This window comes from Pleurodeles waltl, chromosome 4_2, assembly GCF_031143425.1.
Source record: "Pleurodeles waltl isolate 20211129_DDA chromosome 4_2, aPleWal1.hap1.20221129, whole genome shotgun sequence".
NCBI lineage: Eukaryota > Metazoa > Chordata > Amphibia > Caudata > Salamandridae > Pleurodeles > Pleurodeles waltl.
The window spans coordinates 981,608,625-981,624,189 of NC_090443.1; the positions used below are offsets into that span (position 1 = coordinate 981,608,625).

Sequence of the window (15,565 nt, forward strand, 5' to 3'; positions counted from 1 at the left end):
AACGAAAAACATGATTGTTGGGTGGGTTAAGTGCGATACTGAGAAAACCAAAAGAGTTCTACGCATTGAAGTGTTAAGAAAAGAAAGGTAACCAGGAGACAGGCCAGTAGTTGCATGCAGAGGAGGAGGTTGGCCTTTGGCTTTGTGAGCCGATCATCTATGTCAACTGCAGATTTGAATTTCTGCTCGAGTGTACCAGAGAAAGATGGAGGCGCAGGATTGGAACCTGGAAGTCAAGGACCGTGATAGGGTCAGATGGAGCACGGGAAGAGTTACCAAGCTTAAGGATGTTGATGCACTCTGTGGGAAAATTAGGAGAGCGAAAGTAGCTGTTTCGAATAATGTCTTTGAGATGAAGGCAGTGGATTCACTAGCAGAGATGCTAGTGTATGTTATCATGGCATTTGGTGTGAGAAGGAAGTTAAAAGCTGATGGGGGTGGCTGATAGGAGTCTGGGGTCATAAGTGGCAGACTGATGTTGCTATGTCAGGAGCTGTTGTGAAGGCATTAAGAGTTTGCTTTGTGATGTCAAGGTCTTTGGGGCTCCTGGATTTTGTCCATCTTTGTAACTGTATTTTATTTACTGCTTGAAGGAGCAGATGGTTGGAGTAATACAAGAAGGGGAGGTGGACTGAAAGAGCAGAGATGCAGTGAGAGTTGAAGATTGGCTAAAGGGTGTTCTCAAGGGAGTTGTGTGGACTGGAGCCCAGAAGTAGATAGAGGTCATGATGGCTCTTCTCTTGGCAGACTGGGATTAAGATGGGTGTCTGCTTAGGTTTGGGTATAGGAGCCTGGGTTGTTGGGGTGACCAGAGTGTGAGTCTGTGTCCATCGGGATTAGAATTGGGTAATCGGTAAGAGGAGATTAAGTCAGTGAAGAAGGCATGAAGATATGGTCTAAATATCTGCAGCAGTAGTGAGTGGAGGTAGAGTGAGGTGTTGGGTTAGGGAATTGTATGGAGATGAGCTGGGTAAAAGAGAGCCCAACATCTTTGTCAAGGGATTCAGACATGGCCCAATATCTCTGCGGGGAGAGGAAAATTCGGAAGTGTGTATTTCCACGGGTGCCAGGACTGGACCAACAATATATTCTGTGGATGAGGGAGCAAGAGGTCCGTAGCGAGCTTATATGGAGGTAGGATATTTGGTGATAAAGAGTTTGTTTCCTGATAGCTGGTTGTGTAAAGGAGGCATGTTTGTTCGTAAGAGAGGTATCAAAGGGAAACACTGCATATGCATAAACTTAGAAATATTAGCTTCCAAAATATAGACCAAACACGACTTACTTTCTATAAACATTTCCAGTTACATCTAAATCTACTTTCAGTCACCTGCCCCCAAACATGATTGGACTCTGGTTAGTTAATTAACCCAAGGCTATAATAGCTGAGAATTGATTTAGGGATTTAAAGCATGTTGAACTTTTCGTAGGGCTATGTGGACAGTGTTACATCAGTGGAACAAGACTGTGTGGCAGAACATTTCTTGGTGTAAAAAGTAATTTTCTGTTGGCGTGTGTTAGTCGAGGAGGAGATGAGATTGATAGCAGCATATAGAGTTGATTGACGGATATGGGCAGAAATTATGTGGAAAGGGTGGTGTGAATGTGATGGGCAATTAGGTGAATTGTGGGGAGTTGAGTGTGTCCCTGGAGCAAGGGGGGCGGTTAGGGACAGGAATTTTTCCAGGAATTGGACCAACCTAATGTTCAATGTTACATTTCTTGGTGACTAGGCAGAGCATTCCAGAGCTATATAACCAAATGGTCAGCCTCTGCCTCTTGCTCTTTTAATCCTGGGAGTGACCAGGAGAGATCGATTGTTAGATGTTAGCTCTCGCGTTATTGTAAGGTGTGACAAGATGACTTAGGATGTGTGGGCCATGTGCATGTTTTACCTTGTGTGTAATGCATAGGGCTTAAAATGTATTTACTCACTGGCAGCCAATGAAGACTTGCCAGGGCCGAGTGCAAACTGTGTTTTTGACTGGCCCAGCAGTATGCAGGCAGCAGCATTTTGAATAACTTGCAGCTTCTAAGTCACATAGGGAGGGCTGTCTAAATAGAGAGAACTGCCTTAGTCTAAGCGTGGAAGTATAAGACCTTGAACAACTACTGTCCAAGTATCTATTGGGAGCCATTTAATCATCTTTCTAAGGGCTCTTAATAGACCAAAACAAGACCCAGTCACTCTGTTTGCCTGGGCAGCCATGGCGAGGTCTTTACCCATTAATACTCCCAAACACTTTACTTCCAATTTGGGGGCAGGGCAGTTGCCCAGACATGCAGGCCAGCGGACGTGGTCCCACAGTGACGGATTATTATCTATCACCATGGTGCAGGAGGTTGTGGCCACATACCACTTTTTCTATGATCTTACTGATGCTTGGGAGCAATGATATTGGTCTCTAGTTCTCAATCTGATCCAGGGCCAAAGTGGACTTTTTCAGCAGCGGACTAATGACCACATGTTTCCAAGGGTCGGGAACTAGTCCAGTTTTCAGGAAGTTGTTAAAGATGATCGTCAAAGCAGAAATGACTTTTTTTCTCCTCCCTTCAATAGTACATCTATAGAAGCAGGACCCAGCAGAGAACCAGACTTAACTGTTTTTGCTAATGCCCTGATAGTGTCATTATTCACTGGGGGACACGTAGAAGGCCTATTAAGGCCTTCTTAGCTGGCCTGGGCTCTTTGACGCTGGAAAGTGGAGCCAGATTTCCTGCCAGGCAGTTATATATGAGACTTACTTTCCTGAGAAGGAAGTTGGCGAACTGCTCACAATGCTCCTTAGTAGGAGAGGGACTCGCTCCTAAAGTTTTAGGCTTCAGAAAGGAGTTAACGATTGCATAAATCTCCTTAAAAGGGTGCAGGGACTGCTTAATCCTTCCTGCAGAGTCCTCCAGTCTTGCTTTAAGAATTGCATGCTTATATATTTTTAAAGCCTTTTGTATTCAGGCTTCTTGTCATCATTATAATAGTCTCCATTTGCTTTCAAGTCATTTACAGTCCTGTTTAAGCACCCCAATTTCTAAGGAAAACCATTTAGCTCGGACTCTTGTCTTGGAGAACCTCCACACGCTTCTAGGAATAAGTCACCTCGATCCAGTCCAAGGCCAAATAGACAGCAACAGCATCCCCAGTGAGATCTGGGACTGAATCACGTAAAGCGCTTTTCTAGCTAGAAGTGTCCAGCTTAGACCAATGTCTGGAAAGTTTTGTGAGATGGACATAGTTGATCGTTCAGGGAACGCAGTTCACTCTTGTCCAGGGGCTCCAATCAATAAGTATAGTACAGTTTGACAAGTTGCACGAGGGAATATATTATTCAAAATTCAAGGGGCACACTTCATTGGGCTGCAGGGGGGACAGAAATCATTCAGCTGAGCTCAGTTCTCTGCTGCTGAGGAAGGGGCACGCCTACTTAGTACATTACAATTCAACAGATCGCACTAATCAATACAGTTCACCAAAATGAAGTGTTGTTTGCACTGTTCTGCATAGATGGGACATGTGAAGGACTTGCATAAGTGTCCAGGGAGAGCAGTGATTCTAGGAGGACTTGATGGCAGCCTGACTGTTGTATCTTTCATCCATGAGCCCTTTGCAGTTTCATCAGTGGGCATTGCATCCTACAAGTGAATGCTGGGCAAGCTGACCAGACCAGAGGCGTAACACAAGTCCCTGCAACTCCTGTGGTGCAGGAGGCCCCCACCCTTCATGGACCCCCTCAACTCTTCACTGGGGCCCCATTGAGCCCATGACCAATGAATATCTGTGAGATATGAGAGACCAAGGGACCCTCTTCACAATACATGGGGGGGGGGGGCATCATTTTGCGTTACACCACTAGGCCAGACATGCTCCTGCCCAAAGCTTCATCTTCTCCTGTTTCCCTTTTGTTGTCTGGCACAGGGAGCCCTGTGCTGCACTCGAGCTTCTGACCCTTCCTCTAATGTTATTGGGAAGCCTCCCTTAGGTTCACGCTCATCTTCATTCCTTTACAACTTTGAGGCAAGAAATAAGCTTCTCAAGCTGACTTTTTCGGGCATCTGTTAACCATTGTTTATTTGAAGGATTTAAATAGAAAGATCTCTTTGGTAATAGAACCGGTCCCTACTTTGTCATCAACCTACTATTTTTTAGGTTGCAGCCTGCCAGTCAGCGCAGCTGTCTGGTTTGCTAAATACATCTTGGGGACTTCCAGAAAGTTGACCTAGGAATGCATTTAGGCAGTTGACTGCCTTTGGCTTTGTAACTCACATTTTCTGGCTTTATATTGGCTGGCTTTATTTGCTTTAGGCTGACCAGTTCAAGGTGGTCCCTTGTGTTTACTGTTTTCTGTAAATAGGCTTTTAAATCTTGTTCTTATCTTTTCACATTGGCTGTGCATTCAAAGACAGACGTCAGATATCCAGGGAGGTTGGTGTTTATTTTTCCTTCTCCGATTTTGAAGGAAGAGAACTTGTGACAATTCTGCAGAGTATCCATTTAAGAAGAGAGGGTGTAGTTATTTTTTTTCCTAGCTCACAACAAAAAAAATGAACTGTGCTTATGTTTCAGAATATATCAGAATTACTAAACAATGAAGGCACATTTTTTTTTGTAATTCTGAAGTGTGGTGGAAACATATATGAATACGATCAAAACAGAGTTCTACCCAAAATTGATCTACCAAATCCAGTCTACCCAACTCCATTCCCCTCCGTACTACCCGACTCCAGTCCAATCAACCCCACTCCATTCCAATCTACCCAAATCCACCCAACCCCAGTCTTTCCAAATCTAACCTTATCTACCTTACTCCTGTCTACCTGATACCAATCTACCCCACCCCACTCCAGTCTGCCCCACTCCAAACTATCCCATGCCAATTATCCCTCTTCAATCTACACCACTCTATTCTACCTCATTCCATTCTGATCTACCCTACTCTAATCCACCACTTTCACCCTAATCTTCCCATTACACTCCACTCAAATCTACCCCACTCCATTCTTCCCCAGTCTATCTCACTCCAATCTCGACTCTACTCCAATCTATCCTATCCCAAAATACCCCACTCCAATCCACCCAATCTACCACACTGCATTCTACCCCATTCCACAGCACTCCATTCCAATCCACCCCATTCCACTCCACCACATGACACCCAAATTCACCCACTCCAGTCCAGTCTAACCTACTCCATCCCAATCTACCCCACTCCATCCCACTCTGCCCCACCCCAAATTACCCTACTCCAATCGACCCCATCCAGCCCGCCCCACTCCAGCCTACTCCAATCCGATCTACCCCAATCTACTACACTCCAGTCTCCCTCACTCTAACCCTGTCTACCCCACTCCAGTCTACCCTACCCCATCCCAATCTGCCCCACACGACGCTATCCAACTTCATTCCAATCTGCCCCAATGTACCCCTTCTTTAAACTACCCAACTCCTATTTATCTCACTCCAATCTACCCCACTTTACTGCAATCTCCCCTACCATAATCCACCCAATTTATCCCACTCCAATCTACCCCACTCTACTCTATCCCATGTCACCCTAATTTACCCCACTCCAATCCTCTCCACTCTCAACTACACCACTCTACTCCATTCTACCCCACTCCACTCCATTTTGCCCAAATATATCCCACCCCACCCTGATCTGTCCCACTCCAGTCTACTCCAATTCACCCGTCTACCGCAGTGATGTCCTCGCCACTCCAATCTACCCCAGTCCAATTTACCCCTATCTACTCCACTGCAATCAATCTACCCGCACTGTACCCCACTCCACCCCACTCTACCCCACCCATCCCAGTCTACACCACGCCCCTCCAATCTACCCCACTCCCTCAATCTACCCCACTCCAGTCTTCCCATCTACCCCACTCCAAACTACCCCAATTTACCCTCACTCGATTTAATTGTACCATACTATAATCCACCCATTCTACCCAACTCCAGTCTACCCCACTCCAATCCAGTCTACCTGACTCCATTCCAGTCTACTCCACCCCTCTCTAATCTACCCCCATCCAGCCCACCCTTCCCCAAAATACCAAGTCTACCCTATTTCTATCCACCCCACTCTAATCTACTCCAATCTACACCACTCCAGTCTACCCCACTCCATCCCAATATACCCAGTCCAATCTTCCCCACTCGAGTCTACTTCGCTAATCTGCCCAAACCACACTGCAATCTACTCCAACATACCCCACTCCATTCTACCCCAACTTCACTCTATGCCAATCTACCCCATTCCACTGTACCTGAATTTACCCCATCCCACTCCACTAGCTTGTAGCCATGCTGAACAGCAGCCACACGGGTGTACATAATGGCTTAAACACATTGCCAAAGCCAATAGCTCTCACATAGGCGAGGCCTATTGGCTTTGCCAGTGCTTGATAAATTGATGGGAGCTACTTTTAGAGCTGTGCACAGTTGTGAACTGAGGTATCTGTTTTGCAAAGTACCTCCTCTTCTGACTGTGATGTCAACCAGAAGAGTGAGCAACAGATAGACCTTTCCAGTCTTTAAGGGTGTAATATTGGCACTCAGATCCATCTGACTTTTCTTTCTGATGCAATATCTGAGGCCCACTTGAATCCCACTATCAAATTTGCTGTTTCTTTTTCACCTGTAGGAGCCCTTCATTCTGTTGATCTGTTACAGGTACTTAGTTTTTTATCTGGGTAAGTCTAACCAGTTCACAGTTTCATAGTTTCCAGACAGCTTCAAGTGTTCCAGTCAATGAGATATGGGACAGACAAAAGGGGGTGCTGCCCAGGTGACGGTTTCCTTTTTAAATCACTGTTTCCAAAGTATTCGACCTTTCTTCATTTGTCGAAGAGTCCACGCCATCAGCGAGGGCATGCCGAGATAAAGAATGGCCCATTTCAAAGCAAAGTATGAGGTTCACTACCCATGCCGAGACCACACACCAGTAGGAGATATGCATTTGTAATAGCATAGTATAAAAACAATATTTTAACAAATAGAGAAAGAGAATACACAAGTCTCATGGTAAAATTCATATTTAAATGCCACAGCCAATGTTCAAGTAGGTCAATTGTCCCTGGAAAATCTTTTTTGGTTGAAGTGCCTCATTCTGGTACACCGCTAACACCAGAGCCTCCGCCTTTTGAACATTCGGCAGGCGTCGGACTGGTTCTGAAAGCTCTTCGAGCGGTACTCACAGGTACTCACAGGTACTCAAAGGTACTCACCGGTAGGTGGCGTTTTGCGGCTCCGTGCTGACATTGTTCTGCTCCGGAAACGATGAGCGGAGCCGCATCAAGTACCACCCTTGCTCACTGACATGAGCCCCTTTCGTTCTGCCCCCTCAGACGTCAATCAGGGGATATCCTGTGCCTCGGACTACACACTCTTTTCCTTCCAAATAACGCTTTTATCCAGTGTGCAAGGGGAAACGTCACCTCCCACAGGATTCAAACTTTGTAGGGACTTATGCAAACAGATGCCTGTGACATCCTCGGGAGGTATGCCTGTGACATCCTCATGAGGTATGCCTGTGACATCCTCCTCATGAGGTATGCCTGTGACATCCTCATGAGGTATGCCTGTGCCTGTGACATCCTCATGAGGTATGCCTGTGACATCCTCCTCATGAGGTATGCCTGTGACATCCTCATGAGGTATGCCTGTGACATCCCCATGAGGTATGCCTGTGACATCCCCATGAGGTATGCCTGTGACATCCCCATGAGGTATGCCTGTGACATCCCCATGAGGTATGCCTGTGACATCCTCGGGAGGTATGCCTGTGACATCCTCATGAGGTATGCCTGTGACATCCTCCTCATGAGGTATGCCTGTGACATCCTCGGGAGGTATGCCTGTGACATCCTCATGAGGTATGCCTGTGACATCCTCATGAGGTATGCCTGTGACATCCTCATGAGGTATGCCTGTGACATCCTCTTGAGGTATGCCTGTGACATCCTCTTGAGGTATGCCTGTGACATCCTCGGGAGGTATGCCTGTGACATCCTCATGAGGTATGCCTGTGACATCCTCATGAGGTATGCCTGTGACATCCTCTTGAGGTATGCCTGTGACATCCTCGGGAGGTATGCCTGTGACATCCTCATGAGGTATGCCTGTGACATCCTCATGAGGTATGCCTTCCGTGCTTGGGGTCAGACACACCTTTGAGCATGCGACTGCTCCAGCCAAATGAATCCGAAGGCCATGCGGGACTGCGAGGCAAAGCTGTGCAGCCAAACCCTGTGAAACTCAAAACCAGGTCTAGTCGTCGTCAAAAGGAGGTTCCTGTTCCCAAAGCAAATCTTTGTCATTGCCGAAGTCATCGGATAAGTTCAATAAGGAAACCAAGAAGCCCATCGGACTCAGTCCCTTCCTCTCTGACTCTAGAGAAGGCACAAGGGGGTCAATTTATCGCTTTGTCTCTGTGCCAGTTTTCTTCTCCACCTGAGCTGATTCCAGATTTACCCTTGATACAACCCAAAGTCCTGGGTCCGTCTACAGTTCTAAAAGAGACTGCGACTTTCAGTGAAGCCGGGCTGTGCCTTTTTGCCACTTTACTTGCTCCTTCTGAAGTGCCTTTGGGCCCCAAGGATCTGCGAGGGCCTCAGGTTGGCCCTCAGCGCCATGTGGAACCTCCTAAACTGTTTCATGGTTCCAGACTGGCTTCGGTGGCAGTTTTGGTCCTGGCCTCACGACCTGCGCTGGTCCCTCCTGCATTACCAACAGTGCCGCTGGCGCCGTAGAAAGAAGCACAGCCCATCGTGATCTCTGATGCTGAACCAAACTGGCCTGCACCAAAGCTGCTCCCTGATTCCAGAGGACTTCCGCCTTTCAGGCAGTCCATCGCACTCGGACACTTTGGGCCTGCCTCACGGAAGAGCACAAGTACTCCATAATACCTTTGTCAAGGACTCAGACAATTATGCTTTTAATGATGGGAATGAGTTTGTTCCTCAATACATAGAGGACAGTAGTATGAAGAGTGACAAGATGGCGGCGGCCTGGACACCTCCCCAGAGACTGGTTTGGTTTTGCCCCCTGGCCCTGCTGCAAAAGAAAGTGCCTCCTTCACTGTGGTTATGTGCAGGGCAGCGGAAGTCCTTGGCCGCCAGTTGCTAACAAAGGCATAAAAACTAGTGTGCTGACAGAGGTTCTTCAACCGGGTCAGACACACAGAAACTCTGTTGCCCTTTAATTCGGCCCTAACAGACCCTCGTTTGGATGCATTAGGCAAAGCCATGCTCCGAGGCACAAGTTAATAGGAAAATAGTTTGTGGCTATTGTCCCGCATGTGACACCTGGAATTTTTGACTCAGCATCTTGAGAGCTTGGTGGTGAAGGTGTCCACTAGCTAGGCTAACCCTAAAGTTAGCTCCCCCCACCTGATCTCGACTCTAAGCTCATCACGTTTTCCACCAGCCTTGCCCTGCGCTCTGTAAATGCCATTTGCCTCCTGGGTCACTCCTCCTTCGCACTTTGGGATCTTTTTTCATTTGTGATTTGTAAAGCGCATGGCTGCTTGCCAATGACACATTACAAAATGTCACATAAATCTTCCCAGCAGTCCCCAATATCTGCCCATCTTGAGTCAAATCATCCAAGACAGCTGCAATGTGGCAAAAGTTGTCAGCCACTGTGGGCTCGCCCCCACGGGCTGCTTAGGCCAGGCAGAGGGCGCTCAGATGGAATGCATGGATGAGGTCCTCAGGCTTCTCTGGGATGTCCGGCATCCTTGATGAACATGCCCTTTGATGGCTTCTGCCTCTCGGCCCGGGAATGTTTTAAGGATAGCAGGGCCTCAGCTCCAGTAGCCTTGGGGCCACTGTCACTACATGCCCCAGTAAGACAGTTTCACCAGAAATTTCACCCAGTCTGTGGCTGCATTGGTGGTTATCAGTACTGACGTCTAGACTAACATACCACCGATCCAGAAAGCCTCCCAAACATTCCATAGCCCAGGCCGCACAACACCACTTGCTTGTGTGCCAGACCACTGCTCAAAGTTTCTAGATCCAGTCTCATGGCGGGAATATTCAAAAGGTCTTCTTTTTTCTCCTTTTCAGTGGAAATCCTTCCATTCTGTCTACTGTGTTTGAGAAGAAGTTCTTAACTTGTAACGCTTAATTTTGTTTTATGTAGTTTTTAAGTAGCATAAAACAACCACACAAATGCGCGTCAGAGCGCTGTCCGGTTTTAGGACGTAGATGTACATCCTCAACAGCAAGGAAAGGTTCAGTGCGAATCCGTAAAGTGGCAAAATGCAAGTCCTCGTGCATCTTTATCAGAAAGTATCACAGGAGGTCGCTTTGGTTTCCGGCGCTAGGGCAGAGGAGAAGGCCATCGGTGGCCTGAGATCAACGGCGAGATTTCACTCAGGCGCCCGGCAGGGGGTGTAGAGGTGCAGTGACACCGGTGCCCAGGTGCGAGGCGCTTACTTCAACCAGAAGCCCAGTGTCCTCGCTTGTGTCAGGGCCCGCGGCGCTCTTGACAGGGCGCTGGAGGACAGATACGAATACATCCGATCAAACCTAGGGTACGGTACCCCCAACCACACACCCTACACGGTGTAGTGTGCTGCCCTGCAAGTAAGCGCTTCGGCGCCCCACGAGCGCTATGTAATACAATACCGTGATGTACATAGTCTTTATCGGGGGCGAGGAGGGAGGGGGCGGCGACTCCCCATCCACCTGCTTCAAACATGGTTTCTTCTTGTTCATGAGCACTGTACTCTGCGTGAGCATCAGAGTTCTTTAGACAGAGATTTGATTATTACAGCGCGAGTTCCGTACACCCGGCGCGCGTTACACATATATACAATGCATATACATCCGATGAAGAGACGTGCGCTTCTATATCAAGTGCCAATGCCGGGGCTGCATCCCAAGTTCCAGACTCATTTCCCTTTCTTTTTATTTTCTTTTGTTGTTCTTCCTCTCGGTATTAGTTCTCAGTATCCTTTCACTCTCTCGTCTGATTTTCTACTGTCATTATATCTTATTTGGCTTGAATTTTTTGCCATTTTTCAGTTTATTAATAATCCTTGTTTTTTCATTTTCCTTGCGTTCTTTGTCTCTTTATTTTTGTTGTTCCTTTTTTGTTTCTCATTTTACGTTGTTTCTTCAATCTTTTGTTCCCTTTTACCTTGATTGTCGGCCTTGTGTTCTTTCTTTGCTTCTTGCTTCCCTCGCTTAATTATTTATTTCTTTTTCTTTTTTTCCTTTCTCTCTTGGTTTCCTTCTCTTTTCTCCTTTCTCTGTCGCTTCACCCCTCTTCCAAGGAGCCCGGGGGCACAGCAGGCGCTTTCATGGCCGGCACAATAGAGCAGTGATACTTTGCCAGGGACTGTTTTCTGTTTTATTTTACAGGGTTTATAAAACAGTCTGCGTAATTGAGTAAGTAAACTGCCTGTTTGCTGCAGCCCCGAGGGCCGATTCTTCGTGGTGGGTCTCGGTCCCAGGCCCCACAGTGGTTCGCTTCCCCCACTCTCTGGAGGGCACTTGTGCATTTAGATGAAGCGATGACAAGCGGCCCGGGGACAGGGAGGCGGGGCGCGGGGGGAGGTGACGGGCGCTCTCTGCTGCTCCTGTGCTGCAGCCGAGGCTCCCCAAAGCAAGCCCCCGAGGGTCTCCAAGGGTGTACCTGCACTGGGCCCTCAAGTACTACCTGCACGGAGCCCTCCAGTACCACGTGCACGGGGCCCACCTGCACTGGCCCCTCCAGTGCCACCTGCACCGGGCCCTCCAGTACTACTTGCACCGGGCCCTCCAGTACCACCTGCACCGGGCCCTCCAGTACCACCTGCACCGGGCCCTCCAGTACCACCTGCACCGGGCCCTCCAGTACCACCTGCACGGGGCCCTCCAGTACCACCTGCACGGGGCCCTCCAGTACCACCTGCACCGGGCCCTCCAGTACCACCTGCACCGGGCCCTCAAGCACCACCTGCACCGGGCCCTCAAGCACCACCTGCACCAGGCCCTTAAGCACCACCTACACCAGGCCCTCAAGCACCACCTGCACGGGGCCCTCCAGTACTACTTGCACCGGGCCCTCCAGTACTACTTGCACCAGGCCCTCCAGTACTACTTTCACCGGGCCCTCCAGTACTACTTGCACCGGGCCCTCCAGTACCACCTGCACCGGGCCCTCCAGTACCACCTGCACCGGGCCCTCCAGTACCACCTGCACGGGGCCCTCCAGTACCACCTGCACGGGGCCCTCCAGTACCACCTGCACCGGGCCCTCCAGTACCACCTGCACCGGGCCCTCCAGTACCACCTGCACCGGGCCCTTAAGCACCACCTGCACCAGGCCCTCAAGCACCACCTGCACGGGGCCCTCCAGTACTACTTGCACCGGGCCCTCCAGTACTACTTGCACCAGGCCCTCCAGTACTACTTTCACTGGGCCCTCCAGTACTACTTGCACCGGGCCCTCCAGTACCACCTGCACCGGGCCCTCCAGTACCACCTGCACCGGGCCCTCCAATACCACCTGCACCGGGCCCTCAAGCACCACCTACACCAGGCCCTCAAGCACCACCTGCACGGGGCCCTCCAGTACTACTTGCACCGGGCCCTTCAGTACTACTTGCACCGGGCCCTCCAGTACCACCTGCACGGGGCCCTCCAGTACCACCTGCACGGGGCCCTCCAGTACCACCTGCACGGGGCCCTCCAATACCACCTGCACCGGGCCCTCAAGCACCACCTACACCAGGCCCTCAAGCACCACCTGCACCGGGCCCTCCAGCACCACCTGCACCGGGCCCTCCAGTACTACTTGCACCGGGCCCTCCAGTACCACCTGCACTGGCCCCTCCAGTACCACCTGCACTGGCCCCTCCAGTACCACCTGCACCGGGCCCTCAAGCACCACCTGCACCGGGCCCTCCAGTACTACTTGCACGGGGCCCTCCAGTACCACCTGCACTGGCCCCTCCAGTACCACCTGCACCGGGCCCTCAAGCACCACCTGCACCGGGCCCTCAAGCACCACCTGCACCAGGCCCTCCAGTACTACCTGCACGGAGCCCTCCAGTACCACGTGCACGGGGCCCACCAGTACCACCTGCACTGGCCCCTCCAGAACCACCTGCACCGGGCCCTCCAGTACTACTTGCACCGGGCCCTCCAGTACCACTTGCACCGGGCCCTCCAGTACCACCTGCACCTGGCCCTCCAGTACCACCTGCACCGGGCCCTCCAATACCACCTGCACCGGGCCCTCAAGCACCACCTGCACCAGGCCCTCAAGCACCACCTGCACCGGGCCCTCCAGTACTACTTGCACCAGGCCCTCCAGTACCACCTGCACCGGGCCCTCCAGTACCACCTGCACGGGGCCCTCCAGTACCACTTGCACGGGGCCCTCCAGTACCACCTGCACGGGGCCCTCCAATACCACCTACACCAGGCCCTCAAGCACCACCTGCACGGAGCCCTCCAGTACTACTTGCACGGGGCCCTCCAGTACCACCTCCACGGGGCCCTCCAGTACCACCTCCACGGGGCCCTCCAGTACCACCTGCACGGGGCCCTCCAGTACCACCTGCACGGGGCCCTCCAGTACCACCTGCACGGGGCCCTCCAGTACCACCTGCACGGGGCCCTCCAGTACCACCTGCACGGGCCCTCCAGTACCACCTGCACGGGCCCTCCAGTACCACCTGCACGGGCCCTCCAGTACCACCTGCACGGGCCCTCCAGTACCACCTGCACTGGGCCCTCCAATACCACCTGCACCGGGCCCTTAAGCACCACCTGCACCAGGCCCTTAAGCACCACCTACACCAGGCCCTCAAGCACCACCTGCACGGGGCCCTCCAGTACTACTTGCACCGGGCCCTCCAGTACTACTTGCACCAGGCCCTCCAGTACTACTTTCACCGGGCCCTCCAGTACTACTTGCACCAGGCCCTCCAGTACCACCTGCACCGGGCCCTCCAATACCACCTGCACCGGGCCCTCAAGCACCACCTACACCAGGCCCTCAAGCACCACCTGCACGGGGCCCTCCAGTACTACTTGCACTGGGCCCTTCAGTACTACTTGCACCGGGCCCTCCAGTACCACCTGCACAGGGCCCTCCAATACCACCTGCACCGGGCCCTCAAGCACTACCTACACCAGGCCCTCAAGCACCACCTGCACCAGGCCCTCAAGCACCACCTACACCAGGCCCTCAAGCACCACCTGCACCGGGCCCTCCAGTACTACTTGCACCGGGCCCTCCAGTACCACCTGCACTGGCCCCTCCAGTACCACCTGCACTGGCCCCTCCAGTACCACCTGCACCGGGCCCTCAAGCACCACCTGCACCGGACCCTCTAGTACCACTTGCACGGGGCCCTCCAGTACCACCTGCACTGGCCCCTCCAGTACCACCTGCACCGGGCCCTCAAGCACCACCTGCACCGGGCCCTCCAGTACTACCTGCACGGAGCCCTCCAGTACTACGTGCACGGGGCCCACCAGTACCACCTGCACTGGCCCCTCCAGAACCACCTGCACCGGGCCCTCCAGTACTACTTGCACCGGGCCCTCCAGTACCACTTGCACCGGGCCCTCCAGTACCACCTGCACCTGGCCCTCCAGTACCACCTGCACCGGGCCCTCCAATACCACCTGCACCGGGCCCTCAAGCACCACCTGCACCAGGCCCTCAAGCACCACCTGCACCGGGCCCTCCAGTACTACTTGCACCAGGCCCTCCAGTACCACCTGCACCGGGCCCTCCAGTACCACCTGCACGGGGCCCTCCAGTACCACTTGCACGGGGCCCTCCAGTACCACCTGCACGGGGCCCTCCAATACCACCTACACCAGGCCCTCAAGCACCACCTGCACGGAGCCCTCCAGTACTACTTGCACGGGGCCCTCCAGTACCACCTCCACGGGGCCCTCCAGTACCACCTGCACGGGGCCCTCCAGTACCACCTGCACGGGGCCCTCCAGTACCACCTGCACGGGGCCCTCCAGTACCACCTGCACGGGCCCTCCAGTACCACCTGCACGGGCCCTCCAGTACCACCTGCACGGGCCCTCCAGTACCACCTGCACGGGCCCTCCAGTACCACCTGCACTGGGCCCTCCAATACCACCTGCACCGGGCCCTTAAGCACCACCTGCACCAGGCCCTTAAGCACCACCTACACCAGGCCCTCAAGCACCACCTGCACGGGGCCCTCCAGTACTACTTGCACCGGGCCCTCCAGTACTACTTGCACCAGGCCCTCCAGTACTACTTTCACCGGGCCCTCCAGTACTACTTGCACCAGGCCCTCCAGTACCACCTGCACCGGGCCCTCCAATACCACCTGCACCGGGCCCTCAAGCACCACCTACACCAGGCCCTCAAGCACCACCTGCACGGGGCCCTCCAGTACTACTTGCACTGGGCCCTTCAGTACTACTTGCACCGGGCCCTCCAGTACCACCTGCACAGGGCCCTCCAATACCACCTGCACCGGGCCCTCAAGCACTACCTACACCAGGCCCTCAAGCACCACCTGCACCAGGCCCTCAAGCACCACCTACACCAGGCCCTCAAGCACCACCTGCA

The 15,565-nt window shown here is 52.3% G+C and overlaps 1 protein-coding gene across 2 annotated transcripts in view; it reads left to right on the forward strand.

The window, feature by feature from the left end:
• Window positions 1-15,565, forward strand: part of EIF2B3 (eukaryotic translation initiation factor 2B subunit gamma) — a 295,364-nt gene that overhangs the window by 264,244 nt on the left and 15,555 nt on the right. The window lies entirely within an intron of this gene.